Here is a 15,845-nt window from a genome sequence, read left to right as displayed (position 1 = left end):
CAGTTCTGCCTGAGAGAACAGGCTCTCCCCAGCAGGGAACGGTGGTGAATAGGACAAAAAGCTGGACCGAGCAGCTAGCTCAGGGCGTGAGAGACGAGGAACCAGGGAGGGCGAAGGCAGCCGGCCGGGAGCCGGGTCGTCGGCCAGTTCCAGGCGGGCGCGGCGCGCAAAGCCGGAGCCCCCGGCGGAGGCGGTGCGGCCCCAGGCCCCTCCCCGCCGCCGCGGATGCCCGGGCGGCTGACGCCGAGCGGCGGCCCCGAGCGGTGGGGGCCGGGCGGCGCAAGCGAGGGCAGGGCAGGGGGCCGGCCGAGGCCACTCGCGGCTTTAAATATGGATCGCGGGCTCACGCTCGTGGCACAGCCTCCGCCGCGGCCGCCTTTCCCGGTTCCCCGTCCCCCAGCTCGCTCCCGGGGGTGCCCGGGCCGGTCACCGCTGCTGCAGTGTTAGTTACTGGCAAAAACATCGGAGATCCCCATAAATATGCAGAAGCTGCAGAAGGCAAAGTAGAGTAGACGCCCGCGCTCACACACACTCGCTCGCCCCGCACCACGCGGGCCGTGTAGACATCCCCCCCCACCCCCCGCCCGCCCGCGCCACCTTCTCCCCCTTCCTCGTGGGCCGTTCGGGTTCCAGTCCTGCCTGCTCCGAGGACCCTCCCGCCCCAGCGCCCTCGCCCCGTCCTCGCCTCCCTCCGCCCCGGAGCGCGCACCCACCCAGGCGGCAAAGTTGTGACTACTTGGGCGCGGGTGGCTCGCGCCCCGCTCGATCCGCGCCGCGAGCCGACAACTTCCCGCGGCTCGGCCCCGCCGCGCCCCGGGCCCGCGCCTGCGGGGATCCCGCGGGGCCCCCAGCCTCCGGTCCCGGCGGCGCGCCGGGCAGCGCTTCGGTGGCGGCGGCGGCTGTGGTGGCAGCGAAGGCGGCGGCGGCGGCGGCGGCCGCTGCAGCCCCACACTCCGCCGCCAACCTGGAGGAGCGACGGAAGGCGGACCCCAGGAGGTGAGCGCCCGGCCGGGGCAGCGGCGGGGAGGGTCGGCCGATCCCCCGCCTCGCGGCGCAGGCGGCGGCGGCGGCGGCGGCAGCGGGCGCAGGGGCGGCGGGCCCAGGGGCCGGTCCCGGAGGGCGCGCGGGCGGCCTCGGCGCACTCGGGGGGAGGGAGAAAGAGGTCAGTTGCGGGCCGGGCATCCCCTGGGCTGGGCGCCCGCGGAGTATGGAGGCTGCTTCCGCGGCAAAGTACTTTTTTTGTGTGTTTGTTGTTTCCTTCTTAGCGTTTAGAGGAGCACTTTGAGAAGTCCTATATCTCCCCCAGTGTAGAGCCCCCTGCGCGTAGCCAGGCGTTGTTGCCCGGACTGTGGGGCCAGCGTACGCGGCGGGCTGGGCTCCGGCGCAGTGACACGTGTGTTCCTGTGAGCTTGGGTGGTCCCAGTGTGACCGGGCACCTGCTGGAGGGGGAAACGTCCCCAAACCCACCAATGGGGGAGTCTTGGGGGGGACTCTTGGTACCCCACTTGACTGCCCGCTCCGGGACGGAGCGTGCACATCTCTCCCTGGCACACCGAAAGCGGGGGGTGAGTCAGGCAGATTCTCTGCAAGTGGCACACACACAATTATTTGCAATGGATTTGGAAAGGGGAGGCCGAGGTTAAACTGGGATTTCTCTTGGCCGGCGACAGTGGAGCTCTTCCTCAGGTACTGGGCAGCATGTGCGTCTTGGCAAGGAGGGGTGATTTCTTTTTTCTTAAGTGCATTTTACCCAGCCTTTGCCAGTCCGTTAATAACAGTCACCAGAGAAAGGCAGGAGTTGGGAACTACATTCAGCAAACTGCAGCAAGCACCACAAGTTCTTAAAGGAAACAAAAGAACAACAACAACAACAACAACAGCAGCAAGAAAACCAAACAAAAACCACAACAAGCCCTGACCTTGACTTAAGAGATGGAGAAGGAAGCCATTCTGCCTCTGTTCTACCATCGTAAAGCTTTCCCCCCCCCCCCCCCCAGTTCCTTGTAAAACTTCTGTTTTTTCCATCCTTCATTCCTTCTCAAGGCCTTATCTTCTCAGCATGATTACCGGCAGCAAGCTCTCTTCAGTCTTGGCAATGAAGAACAGTTAACCGCTTTGGTCTACCCTCATCACTGCCTTTCCCATTTCACTTCAGTGTTGGGGAAAGTTGCTCCTAATGGGAAATCATGAACACTGGGCTGTGCTAAACACACATTGTCTTAAATCCTGGAACAGTTCCTTTCCTGAGAGACACTGCATTGTGCAGTATTTCTCTTTTATTCTTGTATCTGGGACTTGGACTTAGAATACTACCTGAACTAAAGTGAACATTGCCCACTAGGGTTTGGTTTTTTTTTTTTTTTCCATTTTGATTTGAATGGTTTCTTCCGAGCATTTAAACCAGTATGCAGTAGTGCCTTATAACTAATGTAATGTCTTTTGAAAAGGTTTCTAAGAAGTCTCCTTGTATCTATCACATTAGCATTTAAATAATTTTCAATATCATTATGGAACTTAGATTGAGGTTATTAGCATAACTTCATTCAGAGGAAGCAGTTCTGCTTATTTGTCTATAGTTTTAATAACTGAGAAAAAACTTTTACTTTCATTTTAAAGTTAAATACAGTGATAGGATTCTGTTCTCTTTATATGAAATCTGGACATTGAATTGTTTTAACTTTATCTCAGAATATCTAAGATAACACAAAAACTCCCACATAAATGGATAGAAAGAGGAAGGTAGTATTCTTACGAACAGTTGAGATACAGGACATTTGTAAGAATGGGGGTGGGAGGGATAAGATTGGATGTTTGGATAGTTCCAGGCATATCTACCTTTAAGAAAAAAGAAAACTAAAAAAACCCCTCCCCCAGCATTTTCTATGAGTGTTTTCTTTCTATATCATTTAATGTTTTGAGGTCATTCTGGAGACTTACTAACATATATAAGGCACCTTAGCCAATGAGATTGACAGAATATACTAAGTTTATAATGATGTATCTCTTTTAGTTCATTTTCTCAACAGAAAATAACTTTAAATGTTTGTTAGTGTTACTATTCTAGTTTTTTAAATGATTAGAATAAATTTGGAGTTTACAGTAATGTGTAAAAAGAATACAGGGAATCATTTAGAGAAAAAAATATGATAGAAATCGGGTAAACTTTGGGACAACTGCCAGGATGGTCTGGTGGTAATTTCATTTTTCACTGAGCTCTGGCAAGTGCAATTTTGAGGTTCTGATCCTTTGTTCTGATAATAAGAAAGATAGTCTGGCCGTAGCTTGCATAGTAAAGAAAAACACAACACTTAAGGAAAGGAAATACACATTAGCTGGTGAATCATGTAGATAATCATGTTTCTTTGCTTGCCTCTGAGGGCGCTGCAGTCCATAAGGACTCCTATTGTTAGGGGAGAGCGTCCTGAGAGAATTCACTGCTCCTTAAGTGAGTGTGGCAATAGACAACATCCGCTTGTTTCTTGGAGTTTCATTGTGTTCACTTTTAATAATATGCATAAAATCTGTGACGGGGTTGATAACAAGACTGGGAATGGAAAGAACCAACTGAGAAGAGAAGGATATAATGATGTGAAAGTTTCTAAGTACTTTTTCCTTGATTGCTAAGTGGAAAGAATCAGGGTACCTGATTTGACGGGACAAAGGAAGCTCTGAGGAGAACACATATCTCAGTTCTCACTGTTGATGCAATTTCTGAGGCCAACGTATCATTTAGGAAATTTATCTGTTTTGGGGAAGTTATTTAGCACAATGGATAGTATAGTGTAGGAACATCCAGGAAGTTAGTAAGTCTTTACAAAACTAGGTCTTGCTACTTTCAGGATTTTTTTTTTCATAATGCAGGAATTTTAAGGGAAGGGAAAAATAATGTTTCTTTCATATAAGGTCAGGGGTTGTATTCCAAATGTATTTTGCTTCTCCTGGTATCTCCATATTTAAGATGTTTGTGTCACAGAATAGGAAATATGCTACTGTCCTTCTAACATAACAAGGATATTTTATATCCCTGTGGTGCCTGCCTTAGTTATTTTTCCAGTAGTGGAGGTGGGTTTTCCTAACCTCCCCTTTTCCTCATTTATTTTGTCTTATGTACATTGACACACACACACACACACACACACACACACACACAGACACACACACACACACACAAATACTACTCATTTGTAGAGGTGGATGATTTTATTTTACCTAAACCCATATTTATGACTGTCATAATGACTTTGTGGCAATGACTTTGTACATGGCTCTAGTCTCAGCAGTACAATGGCATTTTAAACAAGGCATCAAAAGGTCAGGCGACCAGGAATGGAGATGGATTCATTTACCTGCTGTGGTAAAGGAGAAATAAAACTTTTTTCCTGGTCTTTTCATGATGTTCACAATTTTATTCCTTAATGATAAAGTCTTACTTGCCTTTGAATCAAGCCATATATGTATATATGTATATGTGTATATTCAATATATACCTATATATATATTCAATATATACATCCAATATATATCTGTATATATGTATATGTTCAATCTATATCTATATATCTATATATTCAAAAAAAGATAGAGGTAGAAATAGTCATGGTGAAACCATGTATATCTGCAGTTGTTTTCATGAGCCAAAACATCATCTTATTATTCTTCCCTGCAAATTAAATAGATGAAAGGAATTATTATGCTCATGGAAAAAACAAGGAAATTACACTCTGTATGCTTTTCATTCATTCTTTTTTTTTTTTTTTTTTTGTATGCTCTTCTTAACCTAAGTGGAAAATTATTGGTGGAGTGGGGATGAACCTTTTCTCTTTGAACTAGTGATACCTATGTATTGAATGACTGTCATCAAATGGATGAATGTTGTTTTAGCCACAGCTGAAGATACTAAAGCAGAGAAATGTTTATCCTGGTTTGAAGGGATGGTTCCAGTCCCTGTTAGTGATTCCGCTCCTCAGCAGTGCCCATTTGCCTCAACTTCATCTCCTCTCCGTTGGTTCCAGGGGGCGTTTCACTGGTGAAGAGGGTTCAGTTTGCGTGTAGCAATTTGAGCTCCGGTTTTTAAGAGCTAACTTCTGTTTTTCGTGGAGAGTGCATAAAGAAAGAAGTTACATGAAATTAAGATGCTAAAGGAAATAAATAACCACAAACAGATATTTTTTTTTTATCTTGTGGATTATTGTGTAGAAAAAGGCTATCCTTGAATTTTTGTATTGGAAAAAATATGTAAATAAAACTTGTAGTAGTATATTTTGGGGGAATTTAAAAAATCAAGATTAATAAAAATACAAAATGAGAAAGGAACATATTTTCTTTTTAAAAAAATTGTTTTTAATGTTTAAGAGAGAGAGAGAGCAGGGGAGGGGCAGAGAGAGCGGGAGAGACACAGAACTCGAAGTGGGCTTCAGGCTCTGTGTTGTCAGCACAGAGCCCGACGTGGGGCTTAACTCACGAACTGTGAGATCATGACCTGAGCTGAAGTCGGACACTTAACCGACTGAGCCACCCAGGTGCCCCAGAATATATTGTCTTTAAAACTGATATTATGTTCTATGAGTGAGACAACCAAAAAAGTTCTTCATAATATCTTGTATAAGAAGTCATTGGTTTCTTTTCTTTTACTGGAAGTATATTTATTGATTGATAATGTCCATTATAATATTTGCAAATAAGTAAACTTGTGGGATCTGGACTTCTGTGTTAGTTAATTCTAGCTTTGGCCTGGAGACTAGTGTTCACTGATGGGGTCCAGTACTAGCTTCATCTATTTGGAACTCCTATAGTTGGCATATTCTTCAGCAAAAAAGCTCCAAGCAAGCAAAATAAAGGGTTAAAAAAAAAAAAAGACATATATTGAAGAAGATTCACTTTACTCATAGGTGATCTCTCAGAGTCTGTTTACTTTGAATTCATGTACAGTTCTAACATGACTGATTATAACATTTCTAATCCCATAGCAAACACTGAATTACAAATTAGAAGATAGGAATGGTCTGATATTGGCAGCTACATGGATAACATTGAAAAGTGCCAGGGGACAGCTTGGGAGTAAAGGAAGAGACAGACCAAATACTAAAAGCAGATGTAAGAACTACAGCAAACACAGTGGTTAAGGGCTAGTTAGGTGTACGATTCCCATCTGTCTATCTGTCTATCTATCTGAAGATTTTATGGAAATATAAAACGTATAAAGTATGCATGTCATTGAGATATAAGTAAACAGCTTGGTCATTTACCTAAGTGAACACACCAAGACCAAGATATAGAATACCGTTAGCAGCCAGGAGCCCCCTTTTCCTCCCCCAAGCCGTTATTTCCCCACAAAGATAACTTCTCTCCTGACTTCTGAGATTATACGCTATTTTTATCTATTATTGAACTTTCTACCAGAATGTATGTTGCGTAACTTTGTGTCTGACTTCTTTTGCTCAGCATTATGGTTGTGAGATTCATTCATGTTTTGTGTGTAGCTGCAGTTCATTTAGTCTCATTGTTCTGCAGTATTCTGCATTATGAGAACGCCACAATTTAGTTATCATTTTGCTCTTGATGGATATTTGGATTGTTTCTTGTTTTTGTCTATAACACATAGTGCTGCTATGAACATTCTCACATATGTCTTTTGGTGAACATGTGGGAATAAGAGATTGTGCCTTCCTTCAAAAGTGGCACCAGTTTATACTCCTACTGGCATCTGTAAGTGTTTCGGCATCCTTACAAACCACTGGTATTATCTCTTTTATTTTAATCATTTAGGTGGATGTAAAGTTGTATCACATGTGGTTTTAATTTGCATTTCCCAAGTATCTTTTGTTCCTTGTTCCTTTCCGTATGTTTATTGGCTATAGTCTTTTATGTAAAACTTGTTCAGGTTTATTGCTCATGGAGTTTTTGTCCAGTATGTTATCCTAAGTAAGAGAGATTTTAATACCTGGGAAGTAAACTTCTTTTATTTGGTTTAGAAAACTCAGATAACCATGCACACACTTATTCACCAGTGTTTCCATATAATAAAATAAATGCGTGAAGATATTGACAACACTTTGAACTTGTAAACGTCGTAGTCTGGATCTGTGAAACCCTGTCCTTAAAAAACACAACAACCAAAAAACACAACTTTAACACAGTGCTCATCAACATGCAGAACTTGTCTTCAATGCTTAACATAAGTAGTGCCCAGTGACCAATAGAGATACGCACTTGGAAGGTACGGGCTAGAAACCCAGCTCTCTTACTTGCTAGTTATTTGATTTTGGAAATTGAAAAAATTATCTTTCTGTTTTCATTATTGAAATGATTGTAAAACCTAGCTCACAGAGGTGTTATGAGGGACAAATGAAGTGACCATTATGAAACCTTGCTCAGAACTGTAAAGGACTATACATATGTTAGTTATTATTGTTGTTGTTGTTCTGTTCTACAACATTCCTTATTCTTGAGTTGAATTGTGCCAGCGCTGAGAACAGTTCCTGACGTATTAATAAATATTTGTTGGCTGAGTGAATGAACAACACTTTTAAGTATCTTTCTTGAGCTGTTCTTCCGAGTGATCCAAACTCAAGAAACATTTTTTCTCTAGGACTTTTATTTTTTATTGCTAAAGCTGAATTGGGAAAAGGGTTTATTAAATATCAACTTGAAAAATTGAGTCTAATAGCTAGCAGTTTGAGATCACCCGTTTCACTGCATCACTCATATCAACTTTATGTCCCCAAGTAACACACACAGCACCTGGAGAACCCTTGAAAATGATTATGGTGCTCTTCACCCCATGGGTGATCCCCAAAAGCTTACACACGGAATATTTTTAGCTTCTGTAATTAGAATCCTAGCCAACAAATTTCCAGATTTAAAATATTGTCATGGCGTCTCCAGTGCTGATACCTTGGAAACCATATTTCATGAAAAACTGAATGTTTAAAGATGAATAATAGCTAAAAACTGGAGCTTGTGGAGAGCCTTTCCAGCTTAATATGGACAAGGCATTTCTCACATATGTCGATTATAATATCAAAAGCAAACTTGCAGCCTATACCTGGTAAACATTTGTGGTAAAGCAACAATTCTTAATTCTTTGAAAGGTCTGATTCTCAAGTACTGTTTGACTGTAACTTCTGTTTTCTTCATCTGAAAAGAGGGTTAGGCCAAATATTTATTTCTAAATTACATAGAATTAAACTTTGTATGACTTTTGTTTTCAAGAATTATAAGGTAAGTAATAGTATGTATCCCCTTGCAAAATCAGGCTTGCAGCAGAAGGAATTTGGATGTTGATGTGGAAATTTAATTAGATTTTCTAACCCAAAGACTGATTTTCTTTTCTTTTTTATTGTAGTTGAGTTTTTGTTGTTTTTCTTTTGAAAGCTGGTGGTGGTCTTGATTGGTTGGCTCTTATCACTGAAGTGTATCTGTTTTGTGGCACTCAGAGTTCTGAGTACGTAATATACTCCTTCAGAATAACGTAAGTCGGTCTGCATTTTTGAGGACGTTTACATTTCAGGCAGCATCCCTCATATGTGCTTGACCCGAATGTGGTTGCTTTCGGGTGATTTAGTGGAAAATGGAATCATCTGGTGTAGTAGACACCTTTTGTTTTCTGTTACAGACATAATGCTATGGAAATTGAAATAAATACTAAGGGTAATTATGGTGAGCCTTGTGAAACTACTGGTTTAAAAATAGTGGATTTCAGAAAACATCTTCTGTTTTGGGTGATTTCACTCCTGTGAGAAGTTAAACTGGGTCGTTATAAAACAAAAGCATCCAGGCATGTCTGTGTTAAATGCTGGAAGCAAGGCTCCTCCCTTTGGTGTCTCCTCGGCACATGAGACTTTTAAAAAGCCTTGGTGCTAGGCCTGGACTTAGGGAAGAACAACTATTTAAGGAATAGGATCATGACAATAATATCTAAACTTCTATCCCATGGGCATGGGGTTAGCTCTTCCATTTCTCATGCTCTTCAGCTTGGAAATCTGTTATCTTTATGGCCCGTTGGGAATATTTATAATGTCTTTAATACAAACCAGGTTTTTGTACCTTCTACCCTTGAACGATCATGAATGAAGTTCTGGAAGCCTTATTTGGTGAAACATGTTTGTTTGGAGGGAGGACTCAGTGAGATCATCGGTGAGACTGGAGGTTGAGTGGACCTTGAGTGTTGATGGCTGCACTCCTGAGACCCTCCCCGTGTGTGCTGCATGTTGACTGCAGCTGCGGCAAGACCTCACAGTAGAGCTGCTTCAGAAATTCCTTCATTCCTTTGACCTCGAGAGACTAGGTCTTTCGGAATGCGTGATGAGCACTCATGATGTTAGCAGAGTAGGGCCTCATGGTAGGAGATTGCTGAAGTACTGATTACAATCGCCTTCAGAAAATTGCTGAGCGTTAACACATTAAGCAGAAGCACACAGCTCACACGTTTGCACTTTTTACAAGTTGGGCTCCTTTGCCAGGGAAAAGAAAGAAGGCAGATAGGAAATGTCTTAAAAGATTTAGATAAATGGGATCAGATAATTTCCCTTGAAAAATACGTCAAGAAATGAAACAAAACACTCATCCAAAAACATCAGAAGAAAATATGGTTCAGGCACTCACACGTTTTTACTGCCAAAACTCTAGGCAGTGAAGTCTACATTTTAACCAATCACTTTACTGCTTATTGTTCTGCACTGCCCTTTGTTTCACTGGTGTGCATGTGGTCCTACACTGTATGCTTCCTCACTCTGCGTACTGGGTCAGAATATCTTTTGTGGTCCTCACAGGGGCTAGCATATTTATTATTATTATTATTATTATTATTATTTTTATTTGTTTTGAGAGAGAGAGAGAGAAGGAGAGAGAGAGAGAGAGAGAGAGAGAGAGAGAGAGAGAGGATGAGTGGGGGAGGGGTAGAAAGTGAGGAAGAGAGAATCCCAAGCAGGTTCCGTGCTGCCGGTGCAGAGCCCAATGCGGGGCTCCAGCTCAGCAACCATGAGATCATGACCTGAGCTGAAACCCGGAGTTTGGCGCCTAATCGACTGAGTCACCCAGACGCCCTGGCAAGCATATTTTATAGTGAAAATGCTTATTTTTATGGAATGATAGTCACTTAAAAAATCTGGACAAACCAATCAGAGACACCCAGTCATCATACCCAGCTTTATCTAAACTCTATTTCTTCTAGAGATATTCCTCCAGTAAGTAGCTGTGATCACTACTGTCATGTCTTTCAACTATTTCTTGTGAAATTTGTTGTCATGAAGTTTGGAATCCAATATTTTGGGGACAAAACTTTATTGTTAGGGTTTGTGATGTGTTAATATAGTTCCTTGGAAAAATTATTTAACCTTTCTATTTAAATATGACTATATTTCATCTGTTCTCTGAATTGGACACAGTTTTATTTAATATTTGCTTGAGATTAAAAGTGAGTTGTTATTGATGAGGATGTGGAGAAAGGGAAACCCTCTTGCAATGTTGGTGGGAATACAAACTGGTGCAGCCACTCTGGAAAACAGTGTGGAGGTTCCTTAAAAAGTTAAAAGTAGAACTATCCTATCATCCAGCAATTGCACCACTACGTATTTACCCAAAGAATACAAAAATACTAATTCAAAGGAATACATGCACCCCAGTGTTTATAGCAGCATTATCTACAATAGCCCAGTTATGGAAATAGCCCAAATATCCATCAACTGATGAATGGATGAAGAAGATATGATGGAATATTACTCAGCAGTAAAAAAGAGTGAAATCTAGCCATTTGCAATGACATAGATGGAGCCAGAGAGTATTATGCTAAGTGAAATAAGTCAGAGAAAGAAAAGTACCACATGATATTACTCATATGTGAAATTTAGGAAACTAAAAAAATGGTCACAGGGGAAAAAAAGAGAGGCAAATGAAGAAACAACCTCATAACCATGGAGAACAAACTGATGGTTACCAGAGGAGCGAAGCATGGGAGGATGGGTTAAACAGGTGGTGGGGATTAAGGAGTGCACTTGGGACGAGCACCAGGTGTCCTATGGAAGTGGCAAATCACTATATTGTACACCTGAAACTAATATTACACTGTATGTTAACTAACTGGAATTTAACTAAAAACTTAAGAAAAAATCAAAGTGAGTTGTTGGTCCTTAATTTTTTTAAAATTTTTTATTTTTTTAATTGTAGGCTCACACGAAGCTGCAAAAATACAGTACAGTTTTTACGTAGCCTTCCTCCAGGTTTCCCCAAAGAATACTGCTCTTAAGTTTTTAAAAAGGCATTTACTTAAAAAGATTTATAAGGAATTGCAATTTTTATGCCTTCTCTGAAGAATAGATACTAGGTATTGTAAAAAATGCAGAATTAGACACATCTAGTGTTCTCTGGGTTTCAGTTGCAAAGGTGTTCCCGTGGTTGGCAAGGGTGAAGAGTCCTTCGTTTATTCACTTCTGTGAATTTGGTGGTTGCCTCATCCAAATAATTTTTTAATATTGATCGTGTTTAACTGCAACTTTTAAATCCAGGTGTTCTCACAAAATCTCTGGAAGATATAACATAAATATAAATGAGGGAAAATAGAAATCTTTTATGGTACCAGTATCAGGGCTCCACGATAATATTGGAATTATGGAAAGGTGAGAGAATATCATTGTACTGTCTATATAGCTATATGTTAGGTGTATATTTGCCTTGTAATATATGTGCCTTACAATATATGCAAATGCACAATATATTGCAACATCTGAGGATCGATGTTTTATTATATATATTATTTCCAGTGAATATTCTCAGTATGTTTCACTGTTCTTTATATTCACAAATATTACATCTGAATGCATATTTGAGTTCAGTTATAACCTTTTAATAGGGATCTTCTAATGCTGTTATGTCTCTGTTCATCCATGTGTCTGAACCTTATACAGTTTTACCTAGAATGTTCCCTCGGAGGTTAGGTCTCGCAGAGACAGACATAACTGGGGAAGGTGTAGAGAAATGCGCTACATATCATAAGAATAGAGGAGTGTCTTTCAGAGAACAGACAGAAATCTGTTTGAATGCTTATGATCTTTTTTTTTTTTTTAATTTTTTTTTTTTCCAACGTTTATTTATTTTGGGGACAGAGAGAGACAGAGCATGAACGGGGGAGGGGCAGAGAGAGAGGGAGACACAGAATCAGAAACAGGCTCCAGGCTCTGAGCCATCAGCCCAGAGCCCGACGCGGGGCTCGAACTCACGGACCGCGAGATCGTGACCTGGCTGAAGTCGGACGCTTAACCGACTGCGCCACCCAGGCGCCCCTGAATGCTTATGATCTTGAGAGTGAAGTCTGAAAGGAGACCTCACCTACGCCTAATGTCATGAACACTTTACCCCAAATCCAAGAACACCAGAACTAGGAGGGCCATTTACAACTTCAAGAAATAAGTTTAGCATAAATTAGTTTAAATTTATGTAGTGAGTGTTTAACGTGAGTGCTTTTTCACTCCAAGAGGAGAAAAGGCTTTTTTAAGAGGATACGTTCCAGGACAAATCTTTGGGTAGATTAAGTATTCCTACAATTTAAAAGAGCATGAATGTTTTTGGTAAACAGACCCTTTTGGATGGTACTCTCTACTCTCTCATAGCATTTTGCTCATGTCACTTACCACTTTGTAGAATAATTTCTTGTTCTTTGATGTCACTGAATATTGGTTGGGAGGATTGTGGGTTTGACCTCATGAGATGTTTCCTGTAAAGTTGACCTGCCTTGGCATGTCTTATCTCAGCTCTGGACCTTGACGCGAAGGCACTAGTATAAGTGCATTGTTACACATGAGGTTATTAAAACATGACCAGATCATTGAGACCTTATAAAATTTCCCTGAATCAAGACCACACCTTGCTGCTGATAAAATGAAATTGGATGTTATTTTTGAATTGAAACCAGCGCCTTTGGTTCTGGACTCATTTGGGATAATTCCACTAATCTGAAATAGTTTGCTTTCCCAATTAAATGAGGTTTTTAATTTTATTAAAATTATTTTGTGCAGGTTTAAAAATCATTGTGTTAGAGAACTTTCTTAGCTGTAATACTATATTTACAAATTAAATACAGTTTGGAAAGTTCAATGCCACAACTTTTGGCTTCTGTTATGGAAGGACTCTAGTATATGGGCTTGAATAATAGTGTATTTATATAAAAACCAGAAAAAAAAAAACCCAACAACAGAATACAACAGGCTAGAGCATGTGGCCCAGGCTTCGAGCAATTTGCTGCTTGAGCTGGGAACTGGTGGAAGAACATCCAGTTCTGTAGAGACAGTGAGGGATTCATTTCTAAGGTAGGTGTCCAGCCATGGGATCTACAGAAGTCTGATGACTTGGGAGCTACGGGGGGGGGGGGGGGGGGGGGGTAGTGTTAATGCCTGAAGCATGGGCAGTAGGTACCATGAGTTGTAGAGTCTGTGGAATCAAAGAAGAGGAAATAATATTTTAAGGAGACTGTTTCTGGGAAATGTGAAACTGCTTAAATTGCAGGAGTGGTCTATTTATGTACTGTCATTGGAGTATATTCACTTTAACTGAATTTTCTGATAACTGAAGCTTACCTATTTAAGTATCGAAACTAAAATTGTCTTAAAATATGTTTCTAATGTACATCATTTCAAAATAAATTGCACTTGTCACCTTTCTTAACAACACGTTGAATAGAATTTCCCCTTTTGCTCCTTTCTCCCGGTTGTCATTATGCAACTTAGCAATGCTCTTAGGGCTGGAGATGTGTGAAGCTGTTGCTCCTACATCAGGCATTCCCCTACTGTTGTGCTTTCTACACTGTTTTTGCGTATCTTTATGTTGTAAAGAGGGTGTCCCAGCTGTGCCTGCACAGGGCTTAAAGGTCTGGCTGTTTTCTTACATGGTGGGCAGTGATCCCCAAGGGATCTATTTTCATAAGGAAATGCAGAGGCGTAGCCCAGAAGTGGGGGAGAGGGAGAGTGGAAGGTATTAGGCTTTCTGCTCCCTTGCCATGCCCCAGGGAGGAGACCTTAGCCATAATGGGAGGCAGGCTGTGAGACAAAGCTGAGGTAGTGCCAGAGGTGAGCTATGAGAGAGGGCTGCTTCCGGGTGCAGGGGGTGGGGGGCGAGTGTGGCTCTGGGGTGATGGAGCCTGAGGCGGTGGTCGTGTGCATCAGTGACGTGAACGTTTAGAGCATGTGGAGACCAGGAGAAAACGTCCTGGGTGGGAAAGTGGGATTCTGAAGTAGTCTTTGGCCATCAGTGAAAAGCTGGAGTCCATGGGCATGAAGGACAGGTGATGGGCATGGCTGACAAGACCCCAGGAGTGACGGGGTGGGCGGGGGGGGGGGGGGGGGGGTTGCGGTTTAAGAAGACGTTGAGAGGCGGCAGTCAGCCATGGCTCCTGAGGCCTCTTCACCGAGTGGAAACTCCCATCGAAGTTGATTTTGAGCCCGCACTGACTGTCAGGGTTTCGCCGAGCTGGTTGTGAGCATGGACTCTGGAGCCACAATGCCTGGGCTGGAGCCCCGTGTGCACTGCGTCTCAGCTTAGGTTCTCCCGGGAGCACTTCCTGATGGCTCAGCAAGTTTCCTGGGGCTTGTGCGGAGGGGTGGTCCCCGCCAGGGCGCGAAGGAAGCCGGACTGGGCAGAGGGGCGTGTGCAGGTGCCATTCCGTAGCAGGTGCCATTACCCAGGCGTCCGTCGGCGGCTCCCAGCAGGCTCTGGAGCCCGGAAGGTCCTTCAGAGCTCGTCCACCCTGAGCCCAGGGAGCCCACGCCGCCCAGGCAGGAGACGTGGGCCGTCCTGCGGCAGGGGTGTGACCATGGGTCAGGTGGCTCTCTGCTTCTAAGACCGTTTCCGAGCAAGACCGAGCTGAGCATGGCGGGTACCGATCCAGCCGGGCCCAGGCAGCACCCCAGTCCTGAAGGGGAGATGTGGGCCGTGTGCCCGACACTCACAGAGGCCGTGCCTCATGCCTCCGGCCACCCCGGGCTTCCAGTTCTTCAGCAGACCCTACCTCATTTTCTTCCTGGGGTTTAAGTAAGTTAACATAAGTGAAATACTCAGAAGCGTCTGCAGCACGTAGTAAGTATGATTCAGCTGTTAGTTATTATGTTCACACCTAACTTCATCAGCTCTACCCTTCCCTTATAATACGGTTCTTTTAACTCACTACGAGTTTGCGGGCAGGCTGACGTTCTCATTATTAATTTGTATCTGATTTTCTTTGCAAGAGAAAACATGTGACAGTGTCTTAGTACGAAATCATTCAAGGTACTATATGTCTTAGTAGCATTTGCACTTTTAGTTTTTTACCAGAAGATGCAAAAGGAATAATGAATGCTGTTGGAATTTGAAGGATTTGGCCGTATAGTGAGTGAAATTTTGGGGCAGGTATGTGTGGTGTTCTTAGCCTCCCTCAAAGTAACTTCTGTAAGGATCCTCTGAGTTTACAGGGAGTGAACCCTCTGCTGAGCTGACCTGGGGAATGGTTCACGAAAAGCATTTCATGACCAAGTGATAGCGTCCACCTGAGAAGGTCCCGGGAGTCTAGGTATTTGTCTTTCCTGTCACTCTGGTACTAGAGCTAAACATTGCAACATACAATCAATAAATACAACATTGCCACTTAATTAAATTGCTTCATTTCTTAAACACTTCAGAATCATTCTTTTTACTATTTCAGCATTTAAATTCTATAAATATAGCGCAGATCACCTGGAGTGTTTTAGAAATTTGGTTTAGATTCAAAGTAATGTTCTCATGGAGACTCAGTCTCTGCCAATTCATTTCTTATTCACTTGGGGACATGTCTAATTCCTTTGGAGAGTTTTTTTTTATCTCCTTCATATTCATGTGGATGGGAAACA

General features: G+C 42.8%; 1 protein-coding gene across 1 annotated transcript in view; it reads left to right on the top strand.

Annotated features, from left to right (window-relative positions):
- The first annotated feature begins 347 nt into the window (after positions 1-347).
- SLC4A4 (solute carrier family 4 member 4) overlaps positions 348-15,845 on the top strand; it is a 354,218-nt gene continuing 338,720 nt past the window's right edge. The window contains exon 1 of the mRNA XM_086704881.1: positions 348-996. The gene's annotated coding sequence lies outside the window, so the exon portion shown is untranslated. The remainder of the gene's footprint in view (positions 997-15,845) is intronic.

This window comes from Puma concolor, chromosome B1, assembly GCF_028749965.1.
Source record: "Puma concolor isolate L17-30 chromosome B1, mPumCon1.1.hap2, whole genome shotgun sequence".
Lineage (NCBI taxonomy): Eukaryota > Metazoa > Chordata > Mammalia > Carnivora > Felidae > Puma > Puma concolor.
Note: the sequence above shows the minus strand (reverse complement) of the source record. Positions and strands in the feature narration are given on the sequence as shown.